Genomic DNA, 19,621 nt, shown 5'->3' with positions numbered 1-19,621 from the left:
TGCTATAGTATTTCCGTGCGGGAACATGTGCTTCAATAGCAGTTTTGAACCATTCAGTTGTCTCATTTGCACACTGTTCCGCTGGAAGAGTAAAGATATTTTGCCATGGGGCATCTCTGATGAGCTCCTTGATGGCTTCCCAATCAGCCTTTTTGTAATACCTCGTTGTTTTGAGTAGTGGGTCTTCAGTTTTAGGGCGAGAATTTAGGCTGATTTCTACCATTATCACAGCGTACTTATCAAAGTACCGTAGGTTTGCAACAACAGATGCCTCATATAAATTTATTATGTTTAGACTATTAGCCACTATCTTATGTATATTTAGAACGCCATTTTAGACACATTTAGTCGTTATAAGAAAATATTACATTTCATCTTAGGAGCAACATCTTCACAAGCGCAACCATCTTTAGAGGAAGTAGTTCCTATTTTTCCTTCTAAATAATAGGCCCTCCTACCGCTCCCAGTCATTAATGGGGGTATTCTGCACTTTGGATAGATATGGAGTTTCACCTCTCATAACTGGATCATAAACTCATTGACATAACAATCTTTTCCTTGCCTGTTACAAAAATAGTAAAGTTTCCCCAGACTTATTCCGCTCCTTCTGATTGGATGAGCTCTGGTCATGCCTATAATCCGGATTAACGATATCAGCATGCTAAACGAACGCTAGTGTACCATTCAAACATGGTGTCGCAATGATACCTACTTTTGCCTACGAGTAAATTTCTCGCTCGCTCGTTTCGTACATTTGTTTCAGTAATTAATTATATTTTTTCAAATATAGTTACGTTTTTTTACGTACTTCATTTATATATACTTTATTTATAACGTTCGCGATCTAATGGATTCTCTCGCTGTATATATTCTTTTAAACTCTCTCTCTCTCTCTCTCTCTCTCTCTCTCTCTGTCTCTCTCTCTCTCTCTCCGAAGACAAAACAAGAAACCTGGATTTCTTCTCTCTCTCTCTCTCTCTCTCTCTCTCTTATTTTTTCCCTACTCTTATGATAAAAAATATATTACAAAAATCGCAAACTTTTTTAGCAATTGATTTTATAGTTTTTTTATAGCATTTTTTTTCAAATAACTATTTTACTTAAGTTAATATCTGTTTTTTTTTTTGTCAAACTGTTTAGATGTTTCTATTTCTGCGTCCGTATCTCAATTGACAGACCTGCACGCGTGTTTGAATGTTAGGGTCTGGTTTTAGTCATAATTAGCGATTTTTACACCGATTACCTACGCTAGTTTTCACGTAAATGTCATTATATAGGGAATTGAATTCGGTGAAGTATTTTATTTAAATTTCTTTTTCGGACTGATTCTCGAGATTGCGCACACGTTGTTTTTTGGGGGAGGGAGTAAATTTCTACATTAGGTCCACCTTCACAATTTTCTTTAGAATGACTACTTTTAAAGGTTTTCAACTATACTGATTAAGAAAATCTCATTAATATTTTGCGGAGACAAATACTTATACAGATATAGAGCCCTTTATTATGCACTATAATTCACTGGTTGCCAGGTTTGTACGCACGCGCGCGGTAAATAAATCTATTTCTTTCCTATCAACTCTGCCACCCAACATTTTTTTTTCTTTGTTTTACACCTTATTAAAAGACAACATAGAACTGAAATTTAATTTAATACTATTTGTGGAAGAGTTGAAAAGAAAAGGAAGACTTTAACAAAAAACGGAAACAGCTAGGACTGCTACTACTGAGTTCATATACAAAGAGAATCTAAAACTTCTGTTTTTACTTTCCATTATTATTCTAATGGACCATTTTTCATACTTTTGTTAATGCATACTGATTTACGCATTCCTTTAATTGCCTTTTTTTATTATTCAAACAGTACCTGCATGTTATCGTCATGAGTCATCACTAATCGCTAGTGAAAGCCACATTTTCATTTCGACCACGGTCGCCAGTGTCCGGGGCGGCAGTGGCCACCAACAACCGTAGTTTACTTTTTATCGATGGAGGGGGTTCTACCCGACAACACCGATTAACGTGTCTTGCTAGTATGTAATATACTAATGTTGGCATTCTGTGGACGTTCAGCGTAGATGGAGACGTCCTGATATTATTGTAGCTATTTTTTAAAATTGCAAAAGGATTTATCTAAGCTAGCAGGGTGTCCAGCGTAGCCCAGTCATAAAATACGCTTAAATATGATATTTTAATTTATATAGATCTCGTATATATTATTACAGAGTCAATTTTCTATCGATTCTTATATATTATAAAGTTCTGATTCCAAAAATAAATAAATGACTTGGGTGCATCAGCTCGAATCGAAATCGAAACCAAAACTTATGAAGATTTCTTGGTAAAATTATTTATTACAAGAAATGAAAGAAATGGAAGGTCATAACAATTAAACGACAGTCACTCGGAAGAAAAAAGATGTACAAATAGCACACATGCTATTGCATTCATATATAGATAATGCGTATATTTCCAATATATCGTCTGCAAAATAAAGAGGAAAGTGCAAGATCTTCATTTCTGAGTATAAAGATTATTTTAAATGTACTGTTTTTACACAGTATTCTATATAGCTTCGTGATTTGTTGCTTTATAATGCAGTTGTTTGTGAATTTACATCCGTTATGAAAGTAGACACGTAAAAATGTGAAATGCAGTGGTATTTGTTTTTTTGTTTTTGTTTTGTTTGTTTTTATTCTTTTAATTATCGATTTGAGACATAGAACTTACATTTTTGCCCCTTATAGTTAATATATCCATCAATCATTTAAGAGCAAAATTCGTTCTTTCATTTCTAAAATTAGTTTCCAAAACTTTTATGAAAGAAAATTATTTTCTTTCCTTCTTTTATTAACTTTTTATTATTGGTGTTATTCGATTTCAATATATTTTTTGTAATAAATACTGCAATCATCTTTGTATGAATATTTGTTTGTGCGCCAATTTTTATTTTCAAAGCGCCGTCTCTTAGACATTCGGTCAGTCTGGGCCGATAAAGTTGGAAATAGTATTTTTGTAATAGATTAGAAATTATTGTGCGAGACGAACGAACATAGAAAGTTACCTCTTTTTTCTTTGTTCGTTCGGTTTATTCTTTCTTCTTTCCGTTAGATTTTTCTAAAAGAGGGATTCACTGATAAAGCCAATTGCTCTAAAACGGCAATGGGCGTCGGATTTTTACACTGAGATGGGATTCGAATAAATGCTAAAAAATGAGTGACTTGAATAGCCACTCTTTCTTTTCTCTGGTTCGTTTCGGTACGTTTTCCTCTTCACTTCCAAAATCAAGTTAGTATTTTCACAGGACGGTGACTATCGTTTTTAATCTCAAAATTAAGAAGTCTGTCAAACAGTGGCTTGATCAATGAACTCGGAGCTCCGTCCGGATGACACCTGCGACGTTCCTACCCCCTCAGCAGCACCTTCAATCTAAGAAACATCAACCGGAATACTCCAAACTGAAATTCCTTAAGTCTATCTTCTTCATGACAATTCAGCCACCCAGAAGGCACACGAACAACAGAACTTGGACATGAACTTTCTAACGCTCGTGTTTATTTCTTATCTAAGAACTTTAAATCTTCTCAACAAACTTTGGTCTTGCAAATTATATTAAAATGGATGTTAAATTATTGATATATAAATATTTGTTCTTAAACTCGTGTTTTCTTGCTTTCATTATCAGATCCCGTTAAGGTTGCATTTACGAACTGCCGATCAATTCATGTGGTCAACTGTATTTTTCTGTCGCCAATTTAGCTAGTTACATTAATGGTTGGCGTCGTTCTTGACATTTTTCGAAGACGCCCTTGTCGACAAAATATACTATGCATATATACAGAAATAGCACGACATTTTCATTGCTAAACGTGCAATTTTAATGAACTTAGTTAAAAAAAATAGATATTTTAAATAAGCGGTAGCTGTTGCTCTAGATGAGGTCCGTCTGTTAATAAATTTACCTAGAAATCATTATTTAACTCTTCAGTAATATTTTGCTAGAAAGATCACTTTTAGATGAAGAATCTTTTTTCCGTTTATACCTAGAAATGTTACGTGCGAAATGTTCAATCGATTAGACGATTCGTTGAATTTTACGGCATTTCAATCTTAATGGTAATTACATGCACAAAAATGCCCTAAAAGATTAGTATTGATTTTATATATATATGTGTGTGTGTGTGTGTGTGTGTGTGTGTGTGTGTGTGTGTGTGTGTGTGTATTTATACCCATAAAAGCATATACACTTTAAATAGTGTTTTTTTTTTTCAGATTCGGATTCCTCTGAAGTTTACCTTCAGGTTCAACTCAGTGAAGAATGTTCAAAGTACATGGTACACATTTATAATTATAATTTACTAGCAAGACCCGTTAACAGGCGTTGCCTGGTGGAAGGATAACGCTATCGTAAAAAGTATAAGTACGGCTGGTTTTGGTATTGCCCAACTCCCAAACTCTTCATGTTAAGGACGGCTTTCGGAATAGACACCCCATTTTATGGAGGGGTTGTCAAAATATCTGATCCAACTTTAACCTTGCTAATCGATGTCATGATCCCCCCACGTGCAACTGCTATGCAACAACCTGGAAATTTTGGGTGTGCAATGTCGGTCGGAAAAAAATGTAAATATTAGGTACTTATGTATTTTTGTTACCATGCTGAAATAATAACGTTATTTTGAAAGCCATTCTTAACATGTTAGACGAAGATGTTTTGTAAGTAATCTGTGCTTCCACCTTAAAATTTAATAATTACATGATTACATGTTCAATAATAACGTGATTAAATTTTGCTTCTATAAAGTTTGTGAAGCATTTATAATATAGACATATTATTCATGTCAAAATGTAGAAAAAACTTATGTTTACATCAAGCGAGATACCTGTGTTGACCTTAAAGATCGCCTTTTAACTAAAAGGGTGTCTTTAAGGTCAACACAGTTATCTCGCTTGATGTAAACAGGGTGTGCGTCGGTCTAAAAAAATAAAAAAATAAATAAAAAATAAAAAAGGAGGAAAAAGAGAACGTCCCGTCATAAAGAAGAATCGTCGGTAACTATCTTGCCCGAAAGCTTCTAAATATTAGTCTTTTTAAACGCAAATAGGTCGCAAATACGTAGGTAAACCAAAATGATTTTTTTTATAATTTCGCAACTGTAGTTTCTATAAGATAATTTTGTGCTTATGCACGTAGATTACTCCAATAGTATTTTTTACAAAAATAGTCATAAAAAATTATATTGCTTAATATTCGAAAAACTACTTATTTGCGGACAATTAAAATGCAGTATTTTTTAAACGCAAATAGGTCACAAATAACATAGGTAAACGATAATGACTTTTTTAAATAATTTAGCATCTGTTGTTTCTATAAAATAATGTTGTGGTTATGCACGTAGATTACCCCTCACGGTATTCTTTGTATAAAAAAAATAGTCATAAAAAGCTATATTGCTTAATAATTGAAAAACTATTTATTTGCGGACAATTGAACTCTTGCCAGCATACTAGTTCCCGTTTAAAATTATAAAAATAACCTGAACAGAACTCATGTAAAATAGCGGGGTATCACAAATAAACAAGCACTAAAGTTCTATTTATAATGTATAAAATTAAAAATAAAAAATACCAAAAAAGTTCTGTCCGTATTGTTTGTAAGTAAAGAAAAGGTTTGTTTTGATATTTTAAAAATAAAAAAAAACTTCTATGGGTATTGTTTAAAAATGCTCTGTTTAAAATAAATTAAAAGTGTGATCTTTTTCGAAAAGTTGTTTCTCTCTCTCTCTTTCTCTCTCTCTCTTTCTCTCTCTCTCTTTCTCTCTCTCTCTCTCTCTCTCTCTCTCTATATATATATATATATATATATATATATATATATATATATATATATATATATATATAATCAGTCCATTTGCCTCTATCGAACGTTCCCTATCTGTGTATCTATTTGTCTCCGTAGGTGTTTGTTTACAAAATCTATCGTTCACTCGATGTTATGGCAAACTTCGAGTACCGTGCTTACGTTTTTTTAATTGTTTTTTTTATTCAGAAAACAATAATTTTAAGTGACAACAGTAGATTAATTTAAGTACTATAGTTGGAAAAACGCAAATAAAAAAGAAAAAAAAAGTTGTTTTTTTAGGTTAACTATTGTTTCGCGTATACAGAGCGGCCATGATTTTAAACATATAGCGTGTTTGTTTATTCAATAAGATGCCTTCTCTCGAATAGGCGAGTTGAGAGCTAGAAGCCAATGAGAAGAGCCGGTGCTGTGCAAGGGAGAACTTTTTTTGTGTAACGGGAAGAGGAGTGTTAATGACATTTTAAATGCAGTCATTTTAATCATATTAAGTTAGACTAAAAGCTTGAATTAACAAACGCTTTCCTTGGTTTTACAGAATGTACGGAATAGCCGACAATCAACGTTTCTACATATACATTATAATATAACAGCTGAATTTGCATAAATTATTTGTCTTACTCATACAACAAAAAAGGGACACACTCACGCAACATATTTACATACCATGCGATTTCCTCCTTATAATTTTCGGCATTCATTCATATGGAGGCGCAAGATGACAAAAATCTACTTTTTTCTGTACATTAGCTTGATGCAGAATACTGTTTCAACGTTCAATACAATCGTTTCTGCTCATTCGTACATATAGATATTACATTGGCTGCTACTACTGTTACTACTACTATTATAAGTACTATTTATTTTTATTATTGTTAATGTTACTAATAAAAATATAACGCTACTATTTATTTTAAAGGTACTTAGAAAACGAATACGGCTGTACATTCACCTAACAGTTTAATAAAGATATCGTAGCACGGTTTGTATCCTTAGTTTTATTCATACTAAAGAAACTGATATTTACCCCCAAAATCTTTCATCTTTTTTTCATCGTCGTTGTAGTCGTTTTCCACTTAATTTTATGCAAATTTATTTATATATGCAAAACAAAAATGCGACAATAATTAACGTTATTACGTTATGGAAAGAAATGGTAGTCAGGGACCCCTTTTCTTCATTCTCACGAGATTTACAAGTTTCAAACATTGCAAAAAGTAAACATTCTATTCCAGTCACCAAAATTATTTTATATGTGGTACATGTACTTTTAACTAATATTTTAAGACACAAGCAACGCCGTATAAAGTTAAATCTAACTTGCACATCATAACTAAAAATAGCATCGTCTGTATTCTGCATCAGTACAAAAAATATTTCTAAACCGACGCAGCAAGTAAGAATTGCGTAGAACGAACAACAGGGCTCTTAGAACAAAACATGATTTGGGCATAGCTGCCTTTTACCAACAGTTGTAAAAGCAGCTATTTCTCAACAATCACCGCTATTAAACACCAATACTCGCAAGTAACCGCCAAAACACATTAGTGCCCGCCGGTGCCTGTGCCTCCAGTAAGTGACAATAATCACCTTAAAAGTATAATGATCACCATGAATAGTTCGCAAAAATTAAACACGACAATTAGCCCGCCAGTGCCCACACCTGTGTAGAAGTAATAGAAACCACCTGAAAGAGCACTAATCACCAGTTACCACCAACCGCCATAAACTGCAGTGACCAATACTGCCCACTGCTGAATGATTGTGCACGACAAATCTTAATTTCATTTTAGGGCAGTTAAATGACGCCGATACTGGTCACGATCGATAATTACAGGGGAAGTCAGTGTCCACCAATAAACCGCCTCAAAACGCAAATGATCACGAGTACTTGCCATTGAAGACAAACAATTTCATTTCGAAGCAGTTTAATGGAGGCCGATACTGCTCATGGTCGACAATAAACGCCAGGAACCGACAATGACGATTGTAAAGGCAATCAATGTCTACTATTAAACGCCAGTAAATGCAAGTAACCACCTCAAAATAGCGCTAACCGTCAGTGCCCGTCACAGGCATCCAGTCACAGCCAGTAAATGGCAGTGCCAAACAATGTCCGACAGTTGAAGACAGGCGATTTCAGTTCGGAGCATTCCAATGCCGGCCGACACTAATCATAATAACCAGTGACAGCCAGTTTCAAAGGTAACTAGTGCTCACCAATAAACCCCAGTACCCACAAGTAGTAACCCCAAACTAGCATTAATCGCCAGCATCCGCCAGTGTTGAAGATTCCATGTGAGCAAAATCCATCATCCCATACATTATCTGCTCCATGTTTTTCATGTATAAAATTTAATCGGTGTTGCCCAGGGTTTATTATAATAATTATACCATAGCAAGTGTGTTTAATAGTCTGCGAAACCGATTTTCTTTATAATTTACTACTATCTTAAATAAAAAAATGGTCAATTTTTACGACATGACCTAGCGTCGTTTAACCCCTAAAAAAATAAGACCTGCTTTTTGGGGGCCTGATACGTTTAAGCAGTCTTTATAAATAATATGAAAGAAGAAATTTTGAAAAAAAATTAACATTTTTGCGTGGGGGATCACTTTTCTATATAAATTTAACGTTAAATGAGCACCCACTTCTTGCCCACAAAACGTTCAACCAGACATGTCATTTCTAGCATTTTTTTCAAGTTTGGCGATCGAGGGGGGGGGGACATGACAATTACAAATTTTTTTTGTTGTTTTTTTGTGGTGGAAAGGAGCGGGAATTACATTTGAAACATAAAATAACAATAAATTTAATTAATTTTATTAAACCATTCTGTACTTTCACTTAACAATTTTATAAACAGAACGAACCTCAAAATATGACAAATTCAATTTTTTTAGGGGGGGAGGGGGATTACATTAGAAATATAAAATAACGAAACATTTTATTTAATTGTTGTTGGAATTAATTTTTTGTAGATCTTTTTTTCCTTTTTTTTTTTTGCGATCGCATGAGCATTCGTTGTTATTTTATTGAAATAAAAGTTGTAATGATTTATTTTTAATCATTTGGGGGAGTCTTTCCAGTGCTCAATATCCGGAGAATAGTTTCTTTTCTTTGTAGCCCTTCTGCCGAAATATCTGGTGGAGAGGGTATCACATACTTGGGGGGGAGCGATTACATTTACATGTTTTCATCCGTTTTTTTTTTTATTTTTGTTGTGGGGGTTTCCACGTCGCCCATGATGAAAATGATTAGTATACAGAAGTTCATGTCAACCCAAGCAACGCTGGGTACCCATGCTAATATATATATATATATATATATATATATATATATATGATTAAACCTTTAGCAGGGGATGCCCAGTGGATGAGATTTAATATTTAAACTGATGTACACCCTCTCTTTTTGCTTCTCTATTTTCCTTTTTGTTTCTCTCTGTCGCTTTCTCTCTCTCTCTCTCTCTCTCTCGCTCTCTCTCTCTCTCTCGCTCTTTCTTTCCATCTTTTTCTACATATGTTTCTATTTTTTTTATATGTCCGTCAGTTACAAAGCGTAAAACTTTTGACATTAAAAGGCATGCGAACGAACGAATGGCAATAGATACTATGTCGGATTGAACCAAACAAATAGTCAACTTTTGTACGAAAAATGTTTTGGTTAAAGGCAAGTCAATATACTAATGAATGTCCCATCGACGAAACGTTGCATTCCTCTGTCTGTTCTACAAGTATTTTAATGGTGAATGCTCTGGCCAACTGCAGACACTTGTGCCCCCACGACGTTAACACCCTCGACAAACCCGACAGGCAGCTAAATCACCCCCCACCACAGTAGAAATCCCTAGATGTAAAAGATCTTTCTACTCCAGTAGTTTCTTCCCCAGAACCGCTAGACTCTGGAATTCCATTCTAGGTCCCTGCTTCCCCAACTGTACTTACATGCAGAAGTTCAAGTGTAACGTGAACCGACATCTTGCTGCCCAAATCCCAACATAGTGCCCCAGTAGTTGTTGCCCCTGATAGTAGCCTCCTACACCAAAGTGGCAATGTGCCTTGTTTGGGGTGAAAATGTAATAAAAAAATAAAAAAGAATCTGTAACTTTCGCGTTGCACAAAAGGTGAGAAAACAAACGTAAGAACTGTATTTAACGTAGATAATTAGTTTCTGTAAAAAAAAAAAGGTAAATTCCACTTAGCAGCTTACCCAGCACTTTTTATCCATCTAAATCTTCTGAGCTCTGCTGTTTTTCTTTCTCCTCTTTAAGATCTTACTTCCAATCCATCCAAACATTGACAGGTATTACGCAGGAACAAACGAGGAGTGACCTTTTCAAACCAGCCTTTTAGTCTGTTCTTTGCTTTGAACTGAACATCGCATCTTAGTTAATCTTTTCACAGTTACCAAATGGCACTTTGGCATCGTCACTAGCTTCTGTTGTATTTGTCAATTGCCTGTTGAATTTCCGATCCAAAATGTTGAATGATAAGATTGTTCGATTAGGCACGGGCAGAGCAGATCAACCCGAATGAACACAACGTTGGTCTTTTCTTTCTATTCATTTATCGTTTGATAACTAATACTTCAGAAAGACATAAAAATCCCATGAGTTCACACACACACACACACACACATATATATATATATATATATAAATTTATCGGATAGTATCTGGGGGCGCGTTTAATTGACTTGGAGGAGATGCAACCCTCGAATAGAACTCACTTGGCGGCTAGGCAACAAGGCGATACTCCACGTGATGGTGTACCAGCAACCTGTATGTCAAGTACCTGTCTGCCGTAGCGAATGGTGACCTCTGTAGTGTGTGATAAACGAAGTTGCGCCTCGTGGATCACCTAAGATACTTTGTAGCTGGGACTGGCTCAATCCTAATGAACAAAAATGTATACTCGTATTCAAGTTCTACCAACGAAGACAATATATAATGAAATACAGTGGATTTCCTCGCATCTACAGCTCTGGTAGCAAATAAATACACATTACCTAAACAAACCTTCTACAATCATTGCGTACAGAATATCCTGAAAGTTTTAGGCTGTTGCAAAAACAATATCCTTTTTTACGTATGTTACTCTTATATATGATTTCTGAATTTATCTATTGTTATGTATATAGCCATGTTATATATCATTTTGAAGCGTATTTTTCGCTCTCTCTCGTATTGTTATTCGTTACCGTTCTCAATTTATTCATTCATTTTTGCAGGTTATTCGACAGCATGGACAAAATTTAAATCCGCATGATTTTCTTGTTCCAGTTAAAACTAGGCCGAAAAGCTGCCGAGACAGCTCGGGATATCAATGATGCGTTTGGCCCGAAACAGCTTACGAACGTGTGGCCTAAGGGCGGTTAAAGAAATGTCGCAATGGTGATGAAAGCCTCGAGTGTGAAGACGGCCGCGACCGGCCGACTTCGGTTGATAACGAACATTTGAAAGCCTTAATTGAAGCTGATCCTTGCAACACCACACAAGAAGTTGCTGTTGAACTCGAATTTGATCACGTAACAGTTGTTCGCCATTTAAAGCAAATAGGAAAGTCCAAAAAGTTGGATAAATTGGTGCCGCATGAAATGAACGATAATAAAAAAGAATCGTCGTGTTGGGTTATTTTCTACTCTCCTTCTACGAAACAAAAACGACCCATTTCTTGAGCAGATTGTGATGTGTAATGAGAAGTGGATCCTCTACGACAATCGGCGACGTTCGGCATAGTGGTTGGATACTGGAGAAGATCCATAACACTTCCCGAAGCCAAAATTGCAACAAAAAGCGGTTATAGTGACTGTTTGGTGGTCTGCGGCCGGTCTCATCCATCACAGATTCTTGAATCCGAGACAAACAATTGCGACGGAGAAGTGCTCCTAACAAATTGACAAAATGCACCAGAAGCTCCAATGTGCCTGAGATTGGTCAATATGAAGGGACTAATTCTCATCCATGACAACGCTCGCCCGCATGTTGTTCAACTGACTCAGAAGAAGCTGAACGAATTGGGATACGAGACTCTACCTCATTCGCCGGACCTCTCGCCCATCGATTACCAATTTTTCAAGCATCTCGACAACTTCCTTCACGAAAAATGCTTCAAAAGCCGAGATGATGTCGAATCGACCTTCAATTACTTCATTGCTTCCAGAGTTCCGGATTTCTATTCTAATCGGATAAGTATACTTGTTTCTCGTTGGTAAAAATGTGTCAATTCTGATTGTTCTTATTTCGATGAATAAAGTTTATTATGAAAGGAGTTATGATCTTTTGAAGTTGAACGTCAAAAAACATCATTTTGCACCAACCTAATAGTAACACACTTCGTCCCCGTATACAAGTTATTACACTCATCCCAAACAATTTGCCGCTTTAAAATATGTATTTCCACAGTGATAGTACCTATTTACTATGCCTCCACGGGACAGAGTTAGACACCAGGGTCGTTTTTTAACGTGGAGAAAAGGTACAAAAATAAAAATTGTCTCAGTCGTGAAGGATTTCTCCTCCACCGAAAGAGAACAAGAAATAGAAGTGCAGCATCTGAAGAACAGATATTACACTTTGATCTTGACCAAAAGGCCAAGTGATAGTAGCAAACACTTTCACGCTCTGTGCCTTTACTCCTCTCGCTCCCCTCAATTTACGGACAGAATTTTTTCGGCAGGTATTAATTTTACAACACGTTCTTAGATGTATGGATGTTCAGTATTGCGAAAAATTGATCTATCGATCTTTAAATTTCATTAAACTATTACTACACCTTTATACATAAATTGATTGCAGACAGACGAGTCATAATTATATATTTTTAAAATGATGACAAAACTATGAACAAAAATTTATAAACAATATATTGAAATATTATTGTATTTCCAGGCATCCATACAATTATTACTATCGATAGCCGGTGCATTTTAAATTCCAACGAATAATGAACCTTAATGCCATTTTCAGTAAACAGTACGTACTTTTCATAAGAAAATTCCATAAAACTGCTACTAAACTTTCAAGAAATTATTGCGAGTAATTTCTTTGCACTTCTTGGTCACATCGTGATGAAATGTTTAATTCTGTCTGTTTTTGTTTTAATTTTCTAAATAGAATCAACGTTTAACTGTTATTTCGATGATATAATTATATACTTAATTTTTTTCTTATCCGGCAATTTAGGAGAAATCCTTTTACATTGAGACAATTTTTATTTTCGTTCTCCCTCCCCCAATCTCTCTCTCATATATATATATATATATATATATATATATATATATATATATATATATATATTACTAGCAAAAGTACCCGTCGTTGACTGGGTTCAAAAACAGGCCTCTGATTTATGAAAGTGGGATAGGTTATGAAAAGGAAGGGTTGTAAAGAGATAGCTTCGAATTTGGGCGTATCAAACCAAAGCAAAATATGATGAAAGTAAAAATAAAATAGATAAACCCCATAATTTATTATGCCACACCTGTTCACACTGAAACACTTATCACAATATTCTCTGGATCTATATTAAAAAACTTGTTAAACTTTGTGACATACTTCCATTCTATGGAGGTCAGGCGCGAACGAACACTCCATAATTTTATTATACCATATTTCTTCAAACTGAAACATCAAAGTATACTTACGCAGATATATATGAAAAGTCTTAGTTTGTGCCTATTTCCATTATATGGAGGCCAGGCGCGAACGCATACCCCACAATTTTATTAGACCATCCCTATTTAAGTTAAAACATGCTTATCAAAGTATTCTTATGTACATCTATATCAAAAACACTTGTAAACGTTTTTTTTTTTTTTAATTTTTAAGTTTTTTATTTCCATACTTTGTGGACCAGGCGCATACGCAGACCCCACAATTTTAATGGATCATCATTATGCCAGATCAAACATACCCATTCCTATGTCTCAATACATTTTCTATCATTATATGTGATCAGTTTTCTATAATAGTCAACCATATAGGAGCCTATTCGTGACCAGACACACACACACAGGCATTCAGCTTTATATTATAGAAGATATATATTAGTGATGAGGCGCGTCGAATATTTTACCCGATTCCATACTAAATTCCAGGTTCTGATACAATTACTGATTCCGATTCTTTATAAATCTCTAAATATTTAACTATATGATTATGTTCCCGATTCCCGTTAAATGTGGAGATATTTTTTCAAACGTAAAGAAAATTGTGGGGATGATCTATTGATTTTAGTTTTATTGGTAGTTTAAAATCAATAAATATTTATTATTTTAAAATTACTACGAACAATGGAAGACTTTTCAAACAAAATCATATAAAGATAATTAAAAGAATCGTTATTAGCATCGGAAAATAGGCACATTTTTTCCGATTCCGATATCCCCAAAAGTTCTGATTCCGATTAATTCAAGCACTAATATATATATATATATATATATATATATAATGTTAAACTCCTATCCGACTTGTTCAACAAACCTCTGACAGTCATCTTTCAACAAAAAATAATGGAATTTTAGTAAAAACCACTTTTTTTATGTTTCCAGTGTGTGTGTGTGTGTGTGTGTGTGTGGAATTTGAGTTTGGTTGATTTTCATGTTTTCAATTAATTTAAATTTATTGTCATCAAAAATCGTGCGAAAGGAAAAATGTTGCAAATGGAAACGACATTAACTCTTTAACTGATTTCTCCCAAAAGAGGAAGTTTCATGAAATTCACAAGCGGTCTCCAGTCGCATGTATATCCCCATTAGGGGAGATGACGACATTAGCTTTTTGCAACTCTTGTAGGAAGGTGACGAAGTCTTCCTATATACAGCGCGTGGAGTTCTCAAATTGGTCATCCTTCTAGTACTGACCAGGCTCAACGTTGCTGAATTTCGGTGATCAAACGAGAACCGGTGTCTCCACGTGATTATGCCGTTGAACTGAATAAATTCGCGTATCTTTTCTACAGGATTGTAAAATGTAGATTTGTAATCTTGCTATCAGTGTGCGTCACGTAGGTTTGGATAATGTTAACATAAATCTTCAAAGTTGTTGAGCGTAGTTTGCGAATTCTTACCGCCAATAATGTGGCAATGTAAGTCTCAAATACTTCGTTGCCAGTGTTTTAGTCTTGCAGACCGATAATAACAAAAACAGTATAAACAAAAGTTCGATCAACCCCAATAAACAACAGTAGAAATTATTCGAAATATAAAATACGTAGTGGAATGGTACAAGCGAAAATGCATTCTCCTAAAATACAATTTCAAATACTATTTATACGTATAACCACGATCCAGATATTGAAGTTACTTTTGCTTCGTACTTCTTGTAAAAGCTGAATTGATTTTAAAAATGCTAGGTCACTTCTAAGAAGATTGAACACAGCGTAACAAACAATTTGCAAACTACATTTTACCTCAAATGACTGGCGAACTAAAATTTACTGAAGCGATAAAATTGTTAGAGAAATTATTAAGTCCAAAAACATCTCCTCTGCATAAATGGTGTAAGTGTTCGAACCTTACAGAAAAGTATAAGGACTATATGAATTTTACAGGCATAGTAAACAAGTACTGGGATAACTTCAGATTATTGAAGTGCTAATAATTTCAACTCTTCTTAAATCCAGTCTGGTTCTTCCTCAATACTTTTTCAATCTTTGGTTGGATACGGTTGAGAAGCATGGCGTTGTAGATTTTTGCTGCAATTGGAGTAAGTGTTATTCCTCTGTAGCTGCTCTCCACACATGAATACGGTCTTGATTATAAAGTACAGCATTGCATTAATCAAGAAGGGTGTCATTAGAATCATCTGTCTTCCAAACTTCTGGGGGAATATCATATAAACCTGCAGCTTTACGATTCTTGGTTTTATTTAGTACAACTAGAAGTCTCTCTATTGTAAAATCTCCTTTGTCAATATCAAGCTCTTGTTAAACAATCGTTTGAAATGGTTGGTCACTACTACTAGTTCGTTTCTAAGTATCTTTTTAAAGTATCTATTTCAAACGTGCGTTTTCCGGAGTGTTTGCCTTTAAGAATGTTTGTGCTCGGATATCTCATTACTTATCAAGCCAAAAATTATTATGTGGATTTGTATCTATTTGTTCTTGAACATACTTCTGTTAATCTGATAAGTACATCATATTAAGCTCTTGAAGCGCGTGCTTTCTTAGCTTGGTATTCTGACGAGTGGAATACTTGTGATGCTTTTTGCTAATGTTTTTCAATTCTTCGCGTTTTGATATTATCTCGTCATTTTCCCATGAGACTTTTCGCTTTTTTCTTAGGCTTCAAAGGTATACACACTTTTGCTGCTTCTTGGTGCGATTGAACAAAACGACCTAGATCTACGTACATCCAGCAAATTTCATATGACACTATATGTGATCCTGAGGATCTGAAGCACCTGGTGGAAGGCAGGAAAGTTTGGAGAGAGTCACATTAGTCCGAGCAAAGAGCCCGACAAGATAGATAAATAGAGAGAGAGAGAGAATAAATTCAAATGTTTTGTATTTGCAGAAGTATGTATGTCAATCAAGCTCTTAAAGAAGAACCCATAAGAAACTAAAAAATGACCTAAACTTACTCTAAACTGTAAACTGATAAAGGTTTATTCGTTCACATCGGGATTCGAAGAATATCAAATAGTCTTCAGTGTCCCACAAAAAATAAATCAGCAAAAAGAAAAAATGACATCAACAGTAAAATTTTATACTCCAAAATGAATTCGTCCGCTTTTAAACTTCGGTTATTGACAGATGCATTACTAGAGATATTCCTCATATAAAACTTAAGATTTGCTTTAAATACAATCGCGTAGGACAGAGAATTTAACCGGAAAAAGATTTATCGGAATTGGCAAATATGAAGGAATTGAAAATGTTAGGAAAATATTGAATAAAAATATTAAAATGGACTCTGGTTCCGATTTATCAATTATTAATTTCTACATATGAAAGCAAATAAAAAACCACACACACACACACACACACACACACACATATATATATATATATATATATATATATATATATATATATATATATATATAAGCTTAAACGAATAGCAAATCAAATTCAAAAAAGAACGATAACGCCAATCACATTTCACGGTAAAACAATAAAATTAAAATCATTTGTGATGAATAATGCGGTTAATCTGCTACGCATAGATTGGATGGACAAGTTTCGGGAGTATGCCGATAAACTCTTTTTGCAACAATGTAAAAAGTAGATTCTGCAGATAAATTTCATAAAGAATTAATAGAAACTTTCACAAATTCTTTCTGATCTAATTGATACGAGAGGCAATGTCTCTGACCCACTTTCAGTTTTCTAATCTGAAAGTCTGCAATGATTTTATCTTTGTGTGGGTTGTGTGGCAAATAACTAATTGTTGTTTTCGATTTACAGATATTTGAACTTGGCCGAGTGTAAAATGGCGTTTGTGTGTATCGCCGTGATCCGGGTTTTCTATTTGAAAATACATCCAATAGACTTGATCAAATGAAAGAAATGCATAGTGATATTGCTTCATCATTTAAACTTTAAAACGTTGACACCGTGAATTCTAATCGGGAAATCTGTGAAAATGCTCCCAGAATTGGTCGACCCATTTTGCCATTAAAAATGCATGTATCAGTCATTTTGGGGCGTCCATTTTGGAAGATCCACGCGTAACTATTGTCCAAATAGCTGAAAAGGTCAAGATTAGTGTAAGGTTTCTGTAAACTATTCATAATCATTTGTATATGAAGTGTCTGCCAGATAGATTCGCATGTTGCTCATACTGGTCTAGAATCGAGAACGCGTTGACTACTTGAGGATGTGCAAGAAGTGGAGTCAATGTGGTTATCACAATGATCCAGGGACCAAGGCCAATCCAATAAAGTAAATGCACTTGGACTCACTATCTCTAAAGTAGACAAGGGTTCCGCATTCGACTGAAAAGGTCATTTTCAATCTTATCTACCCAGGACGGAGTATTGATGACAGATTTCTTGGCAAAGGGTACCACAATTACAGCAGCCTATTGTACTTCACTTTTGAAAAATTAATAGAAGTTGTTAAAAACTAATAGACAGGGAAAAACTAAAAAAAAGGGATCCTTCTTCTGCAAGACCACGCTCTATATACGGCATAATCACGTTGACACACCGGTTCCCGTCAGATCACCGAAGTTAAGCAACGTTGAGCCTGGCCATTACTAAAATGGGTGACCAATTTGGGAAGTCCAGGTGCTGTATGTAGGAGGACGTCGACACCTCCCTGCAAAAAGTTGCAAAAACCTAACGTCGTCATCTCCCCTAACGGAGATATACATGCGGCTGGGGACCGCTTGTGAATTTCATACTCCCATGAAAGTTCCTCCTTCGGAGGAAGCCGGTTACACCCTGAATAGTGTTGGTGCTGACTGCACACACTAGACCACGCTCTAGTCCATAATGCGCATGTTAGAAGCACGGGTATATGACTATTAATCTTCCTACGTTTCTGACTTTCACCCTCTGACTTTCACCTCTTCCCAGCTATGATGTTCATGAAAGTAAATTGTTTTCCAGATGAAAAGTTTGGATTTCTTAACTCAATATCATTGGAGGACGAACCCAGTATGTGTTCTACATAAATATCCACTACAGCTGCATTAAACGATGGTAGAAATGCGTAACTTAGGGTAGTTCCCAAGTAGAGATAAACAAATAACTGCACCAACTTTCGTTGTTCTACTGCCATGAAAATTGGATCAGGGCATTACTAATTGAATGGCCCTCGTACAAACAGGTAATTATCAAGTAATTTCATATAAAACTCCAATCGATTACAGTCCTTTGATCGAGAGTTCGAAAAGTATCATAGTCAGCCACGCTGATGAGTCGAAGTAACGACAAAACACGTGTCCGTAAACGAGAACACTAAAATGTTTATGGAGAAAAATGCACTGTTAGCTATAGCACAGATATTGTCGTTAAAACTGACATTAAATAACGATATAAATTATCACGTGATTACAGATAAGACCTCGTGACTTAGTTGTAACAAACACGATCACAATCTCCGTGATCAAAGATTCATCATAGCCAACAATGTTGTCCATGGATAATTATTTTATCTATAAATTTAAATAAGTATATGAGTTTCCTTAAAAAAATAAGTCGACATCACATATGCAATGGGGAAAACTCAAATGATTAACAAACAGAAATTGCTAATAGCTGTAACCGCCATTTATCGCTAACAACAAAAAATGACAACTTGTCTTTGCAAAGAGACAGGTGAAATTTGGTAAAATGGCACAAATGGATAAATAAGATGGCAAGGGAAATTATAGATGAAAATATAACAATGAGATTATTAAAATATTGGATACAATACATATAAAGAAAACATTAAGGAGTTCCTCAAAACTAAAAAAAATGTATGGGAGAATTTATGACTTGAAATATTGAAACCACTCTCTCTCTTTTTTTTTTTTTTTTTTTTTTTTTTTTTTCACAATGTGGTCACCACTTATCAAGGCCCGGAAGCCAGTCAGGGATAAGTCTTATTGTAAGTACAGTACGTTCGTGTGGATATTTAAAGTGTATACTTAAGGGGGCGGTTCATCAGGAATTTGTTTACGTTGGACCTGAAGACATCCAAGTTGTAGTCAGGAGGGAAGCAGGCAGACGGAACAGAGTTCCACTCTCTATATAAGTACATTCTGTGTGTGTGATTCTCGCATAGAAAAACGCGCAATTTGAACAATTTATTGGGATTCGTTGTTCT

General features: G+C 35.0%; 1 pseudogene; it reads left to right on the top strand.

The window, feature by feature from the left end:
* Nucleotides 1-17,986: 17,986 nt before the first annotated feature.
* LOC145280578 (5S ribosomal RNA) lies at nt 17,987-18,105 on the top strand (annotated as a pseudogene).
* Nucleotides 18,106-19,621: the final 1,516 nt, after the last annotated feature.

This window comes from Euprymna scolopes, chromosome 7, assembly GCF_053919585.1.
Source record: "Euprymna scolopes isolate OS-2025 chromosome 7, ASM5391958v1, whole genome shotgun sequence".
Classification (NCBI taxonomy): Eukaryota; Metazoa; Mollusca; class Cephalopoda; order Sepiida; family Sepiolidae; genus Euprymna; species Euprymna scolopes.
This window is presented reverse-complemented; position numbering and strand designations above follow the sequence as displayed.